This window comes from Ostrinia furnacalis, unplaced genomic scaffold (assembly GCF_004193835.3).
Source record: "Ostrinia furnacalis isolate ACB-3 unplaced genomic scaffold, ASM419383v2 OfSCF2377, whole genome shotgun sequence".
NCBI lineage: Eukaryota > Metazoa > Arthropoda > Insecta > Lepidoptera > Crambidae > Ostrinia > Ostrinia furnacalis.
The window spans coordinates 325001-341217 of record NW_021132616.1 but is presented as its reverse complement, the minus strand read 5'-3'; the positions used below and the strand labels follow the sequence as shown (position 1 = coordinate 341217).

The window sequence follows — 16217 nt, the reverse complement described above, 5'->3', positions numbered from 1 at the left end:
TTAAATTACCACTTCTTAATCATTCTCACGATCGGTAGCTCTAGCATCTTTTAACCTTAGGTAATTGTATGTGGTTCGTACAGACGACAGCACATCAAGCTAAATAGTGCTTCTTGTGTAGTTGCAATAAATGCTATTTTTCCACAAAACTTCATAGTCTGATGTGCTGTCTGTACGTAACTATTTATGTAAATCCTTGGCCATATTACTCAGTAATCTGTTTGATTGGATCTGCGACAATACCTGATTATTGCCGAGGATTATACTTATCAGTACCTACTATTTTAATCTGAACGGTAATTGGATTGGGTCTGATTGAAATTCTATATCCGTATCTTTTGTAATCTGTAATTTTACACTCAGTCCAAGTACCAATAAGTAATGCTATTTGTCTGTAATTTAGTTTAAGTAATTTATCTTTATTCTTGTTTAGTTATTTAAGAATACTTTAAAATACTTTAAGAAAATCAAAACATATCGCAACCAAAAAAACTGAATACAAAAACCCCCTAAACCAAAAATCACAAAAATACGACAACCCCGCGGCTAAACTAAATACTCTTGAACAGACGACGTCACAGAAGAAACCGAGCCGACCCCTGAAGTAGTGACAGAAGATCGCCCGTCGATTGTGCCACCTGTACTACCGCCTGTGAACGACACTGGAAACATATTTATTCGTTATCTCACACGTAAGTTGTGGTGTATACTTCTGTTGCAGGTATTCTTCGGGGGGCAGCGTATTCTTCGGAGGAGATACCGTATTTATAACTAAAACCGATAACTGATTCACAGTAACGCAATACATACATTTAAAAGCACGCGATTAAAAGCATTCATAATTTATCAACTAGTGCAGTAAAAAACGTAAAAATCCTATTTGTACAGTGTAACAAAACTGTATTACGTTTTTATTTACAATAAGTTAAACGTAATTTATTTTCGAAGGTAATCTGCCTATTCATTTAGATCCGAATCACTTATATGCAAATCAAACGCACGTTTTATACGGACTAAGCAATAAATTTTGTTCCTGTAAATCTCACAGCTACTATACGGCCCGCAAAACCGGTTTTTGTCCAGATTATTGTCATAAATTGCCTATACGGATATACTCATCGGCGTATGCACATTTCGATTAACTCTATTTGATGCCGTAATGAAATGTTCTCGTACAATAAAATTAAATTCGATGGGAGCATAAATCGGTTATTCGATATTATGAATAAAAAATGGGCTGGGTAATTCTGAACGCGAAAATTGCATGACCCGTTGTCATAAGTCCTTTGTGCTTGTGGTTGACTAGACTCATCAATACATTTTTCGTTAACATGACATTGTCATTGTGTTTGTTACCCGCTCGAATAACCCTGACGGCAATTTCGAGTTTATAAATTACAATATTCTTGCGAAACGAAAGGGAGTTTTATTTTTTTGGGTGATTTGTTTCGTTTGCGAAAGTCCACAGTAAAGCTGAGCATTAATCAAAGCGTTCGGCTTTCTGAGAGCCATTTCAAGATATTAATAATAGTTTTTGCGAGTTATTTATTATAAGTACGTTATGTAACCACCAATTTAGGTAATTTAGGTTTAGGTCTCAACATCTGCTTCCACGGTTCCTACTAAATTGGACGCATATAAGCGATTCAGGCTTACAATATAAAATTATCTTGAAAATATCTACAGTTTTCTAAGTTACTAAGTGATTACCTACACCAACAGACAAGGGAAACATTGAGTTTCAAGTCCTACTTTACCACTTAATTACGTGTGCTTACCATGAGTTTACATTAGGTGTGCTCGCTAGCGACTGCGTAAAAAATACATTAAATTAATAAGAGATTGTACAGTGCCCATAGCGGCTACTTCTAAGAACTAAATCTTCATATATTTTTTTATGCACTCACTAACAAGCACACCTAACGTGTGTCTTGGCCTCCGATAGGAACCATTTGCTTCGGTCTTGTGCGTCACTTGAAATTGTTTTAATTACAATACTATTAAGATTTGTATTTCACGGTTCTTCTATATTCGGAAGACGTAGATGGACCGATGATCTGATGAAGGTCGCGGGAAGTACCTGGTTGCGGGCAGTGCAGGTCCGGTCGTTATGGAAATCCTTGGGAGACCATTGTCCAGCAGTGGACGTCATTTGGCTGCAACAATCGAAGATCCGTAAGCCGTGTGGTGACGGCAGAGCAGAATACATTTGTCACCAACCCCTACTCTTCCCGCGGGTGTCGTAAGAGGCGACTTAGGGACTACACATTAAACAGAGAATGGGCAGCAGCGCTCTCTGAAAAACATCAATCTTTTAAACTGCGATCTCCAACCCGCCTGCCTAGCGTGGAGATTATGGCAAAACCCTCCACTATAGTGAAGGAGGCTCATAGTCCAGCAGTGGACTGTAAAGGGCTGATGATGATGATGATGATGAATCGAAGATCTGTATTGCACACGCGGGTTTAGCAGATATGCGGGTCCAAATTTGTCCTTCACTGGTTGGCGGTTAAGCTATAGATTCTGGCTACACAGGAGTTGCAGCGGTGGGAACGAGAGGTGGGAATAGTCCCGATATAACTCTAAATACAGTTATGCGTCAATTACCATTTTCGTAATCCGTTGGCCACCAATGCCCACATTGCACAAAGCTGGATTTCGGCAGGTAATAAATCGCTAATGGCAAACATCCTGATCTAATCAGCGCCCGGCTGCGTTCTATCAGACGCGGCTCCATTGTACCGGATATTGTAAAGGTGGGGTGACATTGCTAGAGGGTTTACACTGTAAAAATTAATTCCGCTTTTGCTTGTACCAAAAGGTGGCAGTACCAGCGGCTTTTTCAAAATATTAGATACTGAACTTTAATTTTGGTTATTTGCTTGCACAAAAAAATAATCTCTACCTGAGTGAATGAAAATTAAGAATATTCCAAGAAATGTAAACTTACCATTACATTAATATAATAAAAAAATGTGTATTACTCAATTTCATTATTCAACAGAGTATTTTGACTTTGTTTCCTCTGAAAAAGTTATAGAAGGGACTAGGCCTTTGTATTTGAATCAATCGCAATATTCCAATGATAGTTTCACTTTGCGCTACAGATGAGATTAGCTTAATTGAAACTCATGAGATTTTGTAGGACATGTTTATCTACAATGATAGGCCTACCGTCACCTAACATAGTTATTATCGTACATCTAGATTAATTAAAACCTACGCTAGCACTCACGCCACACCCCAAAACATGCGTATCGTTGTAAACGCGAGCATCGTTGCCCGTAAAATTGTCCAGTCGATATCGAACCGATCTCGCATCGCTGAGTAATGAATACGAGTAATTGATAGCGATATTTCTCGTTGTTCTCTTCGCAAACAAGCGTTTTACAGCTGAAAAAACCGTATGGGCTTCAATCTATCTTTGCGTATAAGTATTTTGTTGTCTGTTTCAAAGGACTAAAAGTTAAAATTGTTTAAATAAATCATTGTTACTTTTAGTTTTTAGTTGTATCACAAATAAAGTCATTTAATATTTATTTTGATACGTCAAACCAATGTTAATTGATATTCGATTCAGTTTTTAAAAGTCCAATATGTATCTAGATGGTCCATGATTAAAGTACAGGCAACAGTACCTACATCAAACCGTAATTTTTAATGCAAAATCGCATTGTAATAAGATAAGATGTCATAGTAGCTGTTCGTATAGTTTAGTAAATATGAGTACATTTGACAACTGAATACCTTCCTTTACCTATACCAATGACAATACGTTTACTAACGCCCGTATTCACAAACATTACTATGAGGTTACTTACCATCAGGTGATCCGTCTGCCCGTTTGCCTCCTGTCACATAAAAAATATCTCACAGTGCGCATGGACGCACAGGGTGACACACGAATCAATCACAGAACTCTATTCAACGCTGTGCGTTCGATTTGCTGCTTCACTTAAGCAAGCATAGTTTGTGAATACAAGCGTAAAAATATTTGTAACGCGTAAATATGTAAAAAATACTACATCAGTAAAGCTCCACAGAATGTTAGGCCCGAATTCTTAGCCCACAATTTTTCGGCATTCTAGGCCAGATATGCCTGTCGTAGATATTATCGATGGAGCATTAAAGACCCACTCCGCAGGGATGAATGCTAGCAAAATATCCTTTAGCTACGTTATCCTCGTGCGACTGAATTGAATTTGAGATATCCAAGTTTTGTAGAAGAAATACTCGTAGCTAAGATAGGAACATGGTTTAGCATTGAATACCTGTCGCCTATTTTTACAAAAAAAAAAAACAAGATTATCTTCTCTCTACCAATAAAAAGTTGCTAGTAATGTACTTGTCCCTAGCATTGTTTTCATCATTATCATCATCATTTCAGTCTTCAGAAAATAGGCCTCTCCCAATGACTTCCACATCGCACGGTTGGTAGCAGTCTGCATCCAGCGCCTTCCTGCTACCTTTATCACCATTGTTTTAAAATTTATAAAAAATTATATAATAATGTTCAATGTAAGTAAATAAGCATATAAAAAAGTAATAAAGAATACAAAAGTAAAAATTTAATCTTCTGCACATATTTAATGTTAAATACTACACAAATAAAAATCATGTAACGAGTAATAAAAACTGCAGTGATCATACCACCTTTACAAAATCTATTACTGGTGCACCGCCATGTTTTTTTTGCAAGTCGTCACGTGCCGCGGGATTCAATCCCGCTATCCGAACGTGACCATTTTTGCGGAGGCCGTGACGCCTCCACACGCGTGATACTAGTGCTAATATTGGGGATAGTACATATGAAATATAATCGTGTAGGTTTTAAACGAGCGATTTAGTAATATCGTAGCTTAATTAAAGCGGTTAGTAGGTACAAAAAATAAAATGAAATAACTGATGATGCGATGTCAAAGAAACAATACGCTCATGTTTTTCAGTCACAATAGTATCTACAATAAATGATTCATTTTAAGGATTGGTATTCATGACTAACATTAGAGTTCTTGTCGATTTTAATGTTTATTTAAGAAAAGAAAACTTTAATTAACATTATCACATCGCATCGAAATAACAGAAAATATTTCAACTGAGTTATGATCTTTAACATTCCTCTATAGCGATAAAAATCTCGTTACACGTATTGAATTATGTGCAGCATATTACATTAACTGTTATCATCATTCGCCATGCGTTTTGGCATAAAACGATTCTTAAGTCCCTTAAACGTACCTAATCGATAAATTCATTCGCTAACGTAGCATTCCAACTCGATATTACATCGATTCCATCGAGAATGCAAATGTTGATGCTTCCTTGGGAGCGATAGCGATCAAATTGGTGTTTGCGTCACAGATCCCCGCTATAATTACAGCGTACCTATAATTTGAGTGCGATATAATTCAGCGTGTTGGCACGTTATACCCCGGCCAAATGAAAAAGCACTCTTAGCGTAGCTCGGGCAGAACGAACAGATTATTTGATTTGATACGAACTATACTGACCCAAAGTTTCCCTGCGTGATCGAATCAGAAATGAGGAGATCCGCAGGAGACCCAAAGTGACCGACATAGCACGCAGAATTGCTAAAATCAAGTGGCAGTGGGCGGGACACATAGCTCGTAGAGACGATGTCCGTGTTGGGTCAGAAAAATTATCGAGTGGCGACCACGGGCTGGAGGACGTAGTGTGGACAGGCCTCCTACTAGATGGACTGACAATCTGGTAAAGGTCGCGGGAGGTGCCTGTATGCGGGCGCCCCAGGACCGATCTTTGTGTAAATCCTTGGGGGAGGCCTTTGTCTAGAAACGAAAAAATAAGACGTATAAAAATCGACGACGACACTTAGATTGAAGCGTGGCTGTTTTCCTTTTACTGTGGCTCACACAGATCGGCATCAACAGCCAGTAATTGGAAGTGGAGTACGTGGTCATTAAGGCCCGTTCGCATATCGTATTTAGATGGCATTTTTATACGACATAATTTGTGAGCCGTGTTCGGTCCAATCAGACCCTCTTGTCACTTTATTACGGCTTGTGATTAAACGTCAGTCAAAGGGTTGGTTCATGGGCTCTTTGATGGTAATTTGAATGGGGCTCGAGTGAAAAAATCGAATATACTAAAGTCATGCAGCCTTTTAAAAAGGAATGACTAATGTTTGTTAGATTGTATATTTGCTAGACTGCTCTGTTTAGGATTTAAATTCGTTCTAAGTTCGTATTCCGACGTCGGTGGACCGACGATCTGGTGAAGGTCGCGGGAAGTACCTGGATGCAAGCGGCGCAGGACCGGTCTTTGTGGAAATCCTTGGGGGAGGCCTTTGTCCAGCAGTGGACGTCTTTCGGCTGAAACGAACGAAGTTCGTATTCAGATTTTTTTTTCAAAATGATACTGGAGTGAAATCTTGCATTAGGACAATTAAATTTCAATATTTAGATCAATCACAGACTTGAACCTGTTCTAGGCTGTACGTGTGCGTTCTGTAATTCGAGCCTTCATCATCATCATCATCATTTCAGCCATAGGACGTCCACTGCTGAACATAGGCCTCCCCCAATGACACATCGCACGGTTGGTAGCGGCCTGCATCCAGCGCCTTCCTGCTACCTTTATCAGGTCGTCGGTCCACCTTGTGAGTGGACGTCCCACGCTGCGTTTTCCGGTGCGATTCGAGCCTTATTATTCTGAATTTAAAACTTAGTTTGTAAGCGCAATTCTTCAAGTAGGTAAACACCGAACTGAGAGAAACGTGAGAGCAGTTTGAAAGAACAGTTTCAGTTGTTGAAGGTGAACTACTTAGTGCGCCCCGAGGAATAGCGCCTCCTAAACAATTCGGGGGCAAAAAAGTACAATTTGTAACATTTCGTCTTGGAGAGTCTACAATTTAAACTTTTGGCTATTAAATTTTAATATTTAGAAGTCCAAATATGAAAAAAAAATTAAGGTATAGGTCTAGGTTCCTTTAATCAAATGGGAAGCAGTTTTGCTAATTGGTTTCTAATTTCTGTTATTGATCATCTGAAAAACATATACCTATTTGGCTAGTCATTTCGAAATATGCCTTCGGTAGTAGTTACCTTACGTAAAGTCTTATCAATGGTCAGTTTTGTGTCGTGTGTAATAAAGAATAGGTATCAATTTACCTTCAACGAATTCCAATTACAAATGCTACCGCATTTAAATTGCCACTGAAAATCCCATATCCATCTCATTGTGTGGTGTCCCAAAGCATAAACCAAACTCTTTTTTCGAAATAACTAATCTGTACCGGCCGCTGCGGTCCTGATCATGAATATTTTAGGTCTGTGACAGTCTCGAAATACATGGATTCGTTTATTAATGCCGGCCCGCCCTAGGGAGCGTGGCCATACGCACTTTCATTTTCTAGTTCAGAAATCAAACGATCCCTGAGGTGTCGCTGAGTCTTTTCGTGATCGTTTTAGTATTTTTTAAATTGCCAAGTAATTTAGAGAATAATAGCTTATTTTTTTTAGTAAAGCAGATAGTATAGGTACAGATGACGATATATCCACTGTGTAGATAGATAATAGAAAGTATTTATTTAAGTACTCGTACGATGTACTGTTGACTGTACAAAAAATAATCCATCCGTTCTAAAAAAACTCATATAAATTAGGTATTTGGTTTTAATTAATATCATGTACAAAACATCATCCATCCATTCTCAAAAAATGAATTAATAATAAAATTATTACTTAATAGTTTTAATTAATATTATGAATCTAATTTGAAACAGCTGTCTTGTGGGTGGCACCTTAGTGTCTTACTATTTATAGATAGTCTGATTTTAAATAGTTTGGATTTATTTTAAGAGATTTTGTGTGGGTGCTAAGCTAACTAACTGGAGTAGGTAAATGATTCCAGTAACTTTCTAAAGTAAGCTATGATTTTAAGAGCCCAGTAGCCATCATTGTAAATTTAAAGTAAATGTTATCACAATTATTCTGAATAAATTACCACAAAAAAGCCCAAAAGTTTAACATCAAATTTAATTGTTTTATTCGTTATTTTTAGATTCGCGTTAAAAATCTTTCAACTACATTCTCACTAACAACTGTAAGTGCACGTTAAAAATTCAATAAACTCCGTTTAAACCACGTAAGCGTTCTCCAGCTTGTCCTTACCATAATGGTCTCTCTGAACGCGCATTTTTCCACAAGATAATACCATTAATCTCACTGCTGTAATGAAAATGTACCGCCACGACAGCGCCCTCTGGTAATTTGGTGGAAACAATTCTGGAATTGTGCGACAGAACGAAGTTTCCGACTTCGGAACTTCAAGACTTTTGGGTAAGAAATTAAATTCGCGTTTGTCGGGCTCTGACACTGGCTAATAAAGTACAAGAGGGAATGCTCATCTCATTTGTAGTTTTAGTTTCGAAAAAGACGTTTGAAACTTGTTAAATGCATGCATATTTACCTGTTCTATCTCAGCAAGCCACAGTTACATTGTTTACTCATTCAATAAACACATTATCCTCTTTTTTTGTCCCGCAGTCGCGAAAAATGAAAAGGGCGATGTGCAAATCTGCATACCAGCACAATTTGAAACGTTAATCCGAATATAATGTAGTTCAAACGTTATCCTTCACCATTGGGCATTCCCCAACCCTTTTCCAATTAATGGGCCACCTAAACAAACTCTAAGATATCATTAATTTATTCATGACTGGACATAGCCGGGTCGAACATAACCACCACTCCAAAGGTTGTAAAATTTCCATCATACATAATTCATATAAGTAACTTTGTCCAGCAGTTAGGGATTACCACTGGGCTTGGGTAGCACGAATTTACATTCCGAGTGATAAGTTTTCTATTAAATTATTTCGAAGAGTTCCGAATATCTGAGCCTCCAGTTACAGCGTTGTGATTGTTGAATGGTTTCGCAAATTTAACGGAAGTACCTACCAGATCCAGATTTTGATAGATTATGAATTTCAACTGGTTCGAACATCGTCAGTTATTGCGTTACTGTGAACTTTTTTTCAAGAGATCAAGCTGCGGTCGACCTATTTTACTTAAGTGGTTAGGTTGGACGGTTCCTTTGTTCTTCTGCCGTTTGTTTATACCGTCTGATATCAATGGAACATGTAACTAATTGCACTGTAACATTCTCAAACCAATAGTTATCTAGCCTTAAGTCATAGTTAGTTTCTCTTCATAAAAACAGTATTTAGGCAAGCTTCCTTTTCGCATTAGCGTCGTTCATTTAGCGACCAGTCGCTGTCACGTGTGGCTCCATAATTAGCGGACGAACTTTTTCATACATTTTCTTGCTCTAGTACCGGCAACTGGTACCTATATTCAGATACCGCGCCATACCAAATGTTTATAAAAACTGTCGTCAGAAATTTCTGACCTCTAGTTTTGTCAGATTTAAGCAACTTTTAGTTAATACTGTTGTTCATCAATTTTTCAATTAATTCATTTTACATCAAGAAATTATGAAGCAAGGCGATATTGTATCCAGTGCTGCCTTAGCATTCTTCTTTTTAAACAAACTTATTCTTGATTTTGGAGACAGATATTCATGTCACGTTAACGAAATGGTTTATTGCTGTCGTAATAAATAAGTACTAACATCCGACAATACACGATCAGCAAATGTCACGGTATTTGGTAAATTCTGATGTAGCTACTCGTAAGTATATTACTTAACACAGAACTTGGTGAACGCCTACCTTTCTCTTTTCACTATTTTTTGTCAGTATTGTTATGTCAACTTTTCTGATCCACTGCAGCCCATCTAACCAATCCCCTTTTTCTCTGTGTGCAGATCCCCCTGAGATCACGATTCGGCCTCGAAACCTGCAGGTGCGCGCCAACGGGATAGCAGCCTTCTACTGCGCAGCCCGAGGTGACCCCATCCCGAATATCCAGTGGAGGAAGAACGGGAAACGAGTTTCAAGTAAGTGGTTTTGATATTTGGTTATTATTACTAAAGCCTGGTCCGTGAGCACGTAGAATTTTGTCCAATGACAGGGGTCATTGGACAAAATTCTACGTGCTCACGGACGTAGCTACCCATCCTTATCGCTCGCGCGTAATTATATTGCTGTCGCGACTGTGCGACTGGCACCCGCAGTCAGTGTGCGAGCGCGATAGCAACATAATTACGCGCGAGCGATAAGGATGGGTAGCTAGGGGTCATTGGACAAAATTCGACGTGCTCACGGACCAGACTTTATAAATTATTTAAGCAGCAACTGCTGGTTCCCCCTTTTTTTCGTCAGGAATTGCATGAAATTGCACCAGCGGGTATGCAAATGCCGGGGGAACCAGTGGTTTATGTGAGGTTCTCCCTGCCAGATGGACAGGGCCTACTTACTAAAACCTGGCCTGGCTGGACTGGCTTCAGGGGAGTAGTAACTCCCCTGACTGCTAGTTTCCTTGGGCCAACTAGGCCTTCACTGATTGAGCTTTTAATGGCGGTTCAGCTGTAGATCCTGAATCTAATAGTTGCCAGTGGGAAGGGCGAAACAATTGCCTCCTTTTCTTTTAGAAGAAAGATGACATTAAAAATTAAAAATAATTTTACAAATTAGGGAACACATAACTGTTATTTGCCGTAGTACGATGGTAATCATAACTACCAGAGATAGTAACTATACTTACCAAATTAAGACTTGCAAAGACCTTTAGTTGTTGAACATTTACTTATTTCAGGATTACCTAAGAACCAATATCTTATACCTTTCTTTAGAATGAACTATTATAATCATAGACTTAAAACACATGATTGGTCATAAATCTTCCAAAGCTTCCCGGCGAAGATATAAGCGTTCTCCTGAAAAATGGCATCGAAGCCAAATCGTGCGGAAACCATTACCCTTTTACAAAAACACCATGGAAGATCAAGTTCCAATATTAAGTGGGACGTTATAGCGCGTTATAGTTTATATAAACAATGAGGGGATATACAGTAGGTGTGCCACATGTGAGCAATAATACTACGTTTGATTAGTAGTACTAGGGTTGCCAGGTGTCCAGCTTTAGCCGGACATATTTGGCTTTTTATCAGGATGTTAGGCAACCGATGATGATAGTAAATTGTACCGTACCGTAAAATGTCCGGCTAAATGAAGCACAGAGTCCAGCTTTTGTGTTTTTGGACCTGGCAACCCTAGTCGTGTGTACCATCTCGTACTTCATCATCATCAGATCATTTGGTATCCACTGCAAGAGTAATTCCTATTTTTTTCCCTCTAATTCTCTCGTCTCATGCTTAGTCAGCGCTTTCCGTTTCTGTGACTGTTATCGCAACACAAGTAAATTTTTGGAAAGATATCCTTTTTTATATAGGTAGTAAGGTACATAATTATATTAATATATCACAAACAGATTTCTTATAAAAGCTTCCAGTTTATCCTACTCAAGTCTCTACAATATGAGATTGTTTATTAATTTCTCAAGAAAAAGTGATTGTTATGATCCGCACATTTTTCTCACAACCCAGAGCAGATTCGTGTTTAATGGAGGTTTTCTCTGAAAACTCCTCAGAGAACTGACAAATACCCGTGATAGTGTCAATAGCTAGAATTAGCTAGCTTTCTGAATCCGTATAAAATAACAAGTAAGAAGACATTGCTTTTCTGAGAACCTGAAAAATCTTATAGGAGCTTCATAAAAACAGCTCCATCGTATTGTTTACGATGTGTGTGCTTGTGCACAAACACTGGATTTTGATATTATTATCGTGATCAATTCGATACGAACATAAAAAGGTAATAATGTCCCTAGACATCTTACACTGCGTCATTTATTAGTCCCTGAGTAGTAAACTGAGTAAATGCAGTGGGAAAAAACTTTGTTGTAAAATAGTTTTAAATAATACTTACTACTCTAACATAGTGATGCGTTGTCTGATCATCATATTGATACTTAATACAAGACTACTGAATGTTCCCCAGTAATATAACGGAGACTTCGTGCGGGTGTAATGTTCCGCAGATCCGAAACGTACTTCAGACGCGTAATGGGCTATTTATTTTGCCAGCTGCAACTTATTCAATATTCAACCTGTGGAGGGAGGGAATATGCGTGGGAACTTAGAGGAATTCCGAGACGCTTTTCCAGTGAAGTGGGTACGTAATACAGTACGCTAGTGACAATGGGAACAGGCGTTAAGCGTCGGATACGCGGTGTTACCTATATTTTAATATAAACGGAATGCTTCAACTTCTGTAGAAGTATTTCTATAAGCACTGGTACGGAGTTGATAATAATAGAGTACTGAGTACCTATTGATTCCCAGATTTCAGATTTTATTGAATCCATCTTGTTATTTTATACCAATTATTACGAACTGAAAAGAGAGATGGATCTTTGTTATTTCTTCACTCAAAATTTACTTTAATGGTAGGTATAGCTAATACCTATAATCGATTTCTATTCAAACAAATTGTGGTCCATAAAGCTAGTAACTAAACTAAAATATAACATTAGCAATTGCTCTATTTTTTTACCGTTTGAAATAAATTACACTTGAAAATGTTCAAACCATTACAATAAATTGTTATTACTACTCGTAGATAAATTAAATAATGACCGTGATAATTCTACCTCTTTGACCTGTCAGTTACATCCAAAAAGGATTTTCAAGAGCACAGAAAAAACGTTTCCTCTGCCAGATTACACCTAGCATAGACACAAAAGTTATCTTGCAAATGAAAACAAAGGCTTCAACTTAATTTGGTCCAACTGAAAAATGGGCGACATCAGACCCGCAAGATCCCCAGGAAGAGAAACTTCTATCCATTACTTCCACTATTTTTATTCGTGATTGAAATGTTAAACCCCCGGTTTTGCCCCATAAATATCTGAGGGCGGTAATGATGCTATAAGCCCGGGGCAATGATGTGAGAAAACGTATAGGCGACGCACCCGATTATGGACCGATATGTACTGCCGAGGAATACGAATAAAATAAGTAAGCCGGCTTTCATATGTTTCGGTTTCTAGATGCTCAAAGAATTCAAGAGTTTTTGACACATTTTCTTTGCACACATAATAACTTATTTTCAATAACTAATAATTATGATACGCTCTAAACCTTAACCAGGTGTTCTTTTTACGATTATCTTCTTTCTGATTTATCAATTTCGTAGCATCAGTTTGTTGTCGTTATTGTGGTATATGAAAACACAGGATTTGATTCAAGTATACCAATTAAATTCGAGTGACGTCAAATGATTTTAAGAATTCTGATAGTGATATTTTAATATTATTCATTGTTTTGCAAGTGAATTTATTACTTATACATTTCAAAATAAAATGCAATGGACTGAAAATTGCCTTTTCCTCAAATTCTCTTATAATAAGTAGGTACTATTTGATGTAACTTATTTAGGGCGTTATAACGTAACATGATCATCAAAAAATTAGATTTTTTTTAGAGACTTTAGACCAGATTTTTGACTACTAATCCTCAAGTTAGTTCTATAATCTCAGTAATTCACATCATTTCGGTCTTTTCACCAGTGTAACTACATCTTAAATTCCATCAGTCCACGAAACACGTCCCCAACGCGCTGACCATAAAAGAATGATGGCGGATCTCGCACCTATCTCATTTCATATTCGGCATGCTCCATCAAAGTTGCTCCGATTTGTCCCCCTGTCATCAAGGCCGCCATGCATCAAACGATCCAAAAACTACGAATAGGCATTTTTACGTGAAAGGGAGATTTTAGAAGATTTCTCCCTTTGGTACGTTTACCTGCGAGTCTATGAATTTGTAACTATTTTGGGTATTTTACTGACCCTTTTTTGTTAAGAACTATCGATCCCGCCGGTTTAGTTTGTAATAAAAGGAAGGTTATGTATCAAAGACGATGTTGGAGGAATACATATTTTGAATTTGTTGTTTGTTGATTCATAGTTTGTAACTGTTGGGGAAAACTGTATTCTTTCTTTGCTTAGGTTGAGTTGCACCATCTAACTTTAACCGTGACTATAACGATAACCGGCGCATTTTGTATGGAGTTTGACAGATTTTTGACGTTTTTCAAACTCAAAGTAAGATGGTGCAATCCAGCCTTAGTCAAAATGAACCAGTTGTTATGTAAAAGTCGACTGTCTGTTGACTTACAGCTAAGCTTACAGCCAGCTGCTACCTAAAATAGCTAAAACATTTGATCGGTGTATATTATTGTTAATTAAATTAATAGCGTTGTAAATGTAAACAATAATTGAACCGTCTAATTCGTTAACGTTACTAAAATTCGTCAATAAACTTATTCATCAGAAATAATTTTCACCAATTCCGCGAATTTGTCTTCCCTTACCAAGAAATAATAAATCTTTGCTGGTACTTCAATTTTGACGTATCCAAACAAAACATTGTTAACCCTGTTTCTGCCATTTCCCAACAAACTTACAAGTCACAGTTTTCTTTATGAAAAACACTGTTTTCAAGTGAATTATTACTATTGGCTGTCAGTACGCTGATGTGCGTGCGTGCCCCGACTGGCGCGGTGTCTGGGCTATGTCATGATTTATTTTTCTTCGAACTCTTATCTAGATCGCGTATAGAAATGTTATCAAAAAGTTTACCGACCCGAAACTCTTTAATGTAATCTTAGAACTATTGTTGAATTCGGTAGTTACGACTACAAAATATGCAGTTTTATACGAATACAATTTAGATTTAGTACTTTAAAAGGTTCGTATACGAAAATAATAAGGAAATTACTACTTTATTTGTACACTTAAAGCAATAGTTATTTATGTTATGCTTTATAAAAAAAAATGCTAACAATTGACGGACACCATAAATAAAATTAACACTATGCAGATGTCAGGCTTGGTCAGTGTTTGTATTGTTGACGTAAATACTTCATTAAAAAATAAAGAACAAAGCAACAAAAACTCACGATTCGATTACTCGTACATCGAAAAACAGAAAAATAAACTAAATAAAAACGAGCAATACGTCACAAAGCCTATGCCCTAATCGACAGATCACAAAAAACTGTTCGTATAACGGTGGCGCGTCTTGTTTTTTTTTGTTTCAAACATTCATTTTTCGTATTCAAACGTGTAGCTCACATACGAACTAGCAATTTATTGAGCTTCGTTCTAAATCCTGCTTTGGTCTTTTCTTTTTTTTATTTAATGGCAATCAAACCTTTGAAGTTTATTTTGTGCCAATGTTAAAAATTTTTGTAACTCGAAAAAATAGAAAATATGTGCTTTATTTCTTTTGTTTTTTCATAGATTAGGTGAAAACCAGTAAAAAAGGTCTCAAGATACGAGTTTTTTCGTTGTCAAAGGGTTATTCTTGACCTCAAAACGAAATGTCATCTTTGATGGGCCTGTCTCGACGAAATCATTTACCCGTGTGGATATTATTTCTGTTTTATGTGCTCATAAATACAGAGAGAGGCAGATAATCCCGTTCTGTTCGGTTCGGGGTCACATTGCAATATACCCACTCGGATGGAAGGTGACACTGGTATATCAGAAAAGGCGAAGTAGGTGTTAACGTCGTATAATTTTTCGGTCTGTATAATATTGCCTTCAAGTGATATTCGTAGTATGTTTTGAATTCGTATTCTCTCTCTATCTTCTTTCATTTATACATATGTCCTTCAAGTGCTCTACTGGGGGTGTTCGAATTATTAGTCCTGGTTAGTCCTAGGGCTATTACTTTGGTTATTACGGCGAACTTAAATTTTGATGTTCCGAAAATTGGTATGACTTAATGCTTCACTTTATTGTGTCTTACATTAATCCGATACGATGTCCTAAATGAAATTTTCTGTAATAATTTCGGTGAGACAATATTCTTCCAGTGATTTGGGCCACTTTTAGCTTGGTCCACGGGCCAAGCTGCTGGTTTGAATTTTTAAATAGTTTTTCTTCCAGTAACTGGGCCCACCTTCAATGTTTTATCAATAAATTAAACACCAAGATCTTCTAGATCTTCTCAGCACTTGCCAAATGTTTGTCTCGAAGCGCTGTTAGGGCAAAAAAAGAATGAGACATGTATAGGCTCCTTAAGAGCATTTGACGATATGCAAGTACTAATTTAATTAGTCTAAACAAATAAAGATAATTTTGATTTTGATTTTGACCAAATCAACAGAAATCTACTTTAGAATCTTACAGGTGGGCCCAGTCACAGGAAGAAAAACTATTTAAAAATTCAAACAAGTGACTTGGCCCGTGGACGAAGGTAAAATT

At 37.3% G+C, this 16217-nt stretch overlaps 1 protein-coding gene across 2 annotated transcripts in view; it reads left to right on the top strand.

The window, feature by feature from the left end:
• The first annotated feature begins 612 nt into the window (after positions 1-612).
• The window catches only part of LOC114355219 (tyrosine-protein phosphatase Lar), a 139692-nt gene continuing 124087 nt past the window's right edge, over positions 613-16217 (top strand). The window contains exons 1-2 of one of the 2 annotated variants that reach the window (XM_028307929.1): positions 613-692; positions 9808-9939. The gene's annotated coding sequence lies outside the window, so the exon portion shown is untranslated. The remainder of the gene's footprint in view (positions 693-9807; positions 9940-16217) is intronic. The other variant, XM_028307928.1, reaches the window with a different exon arrangement.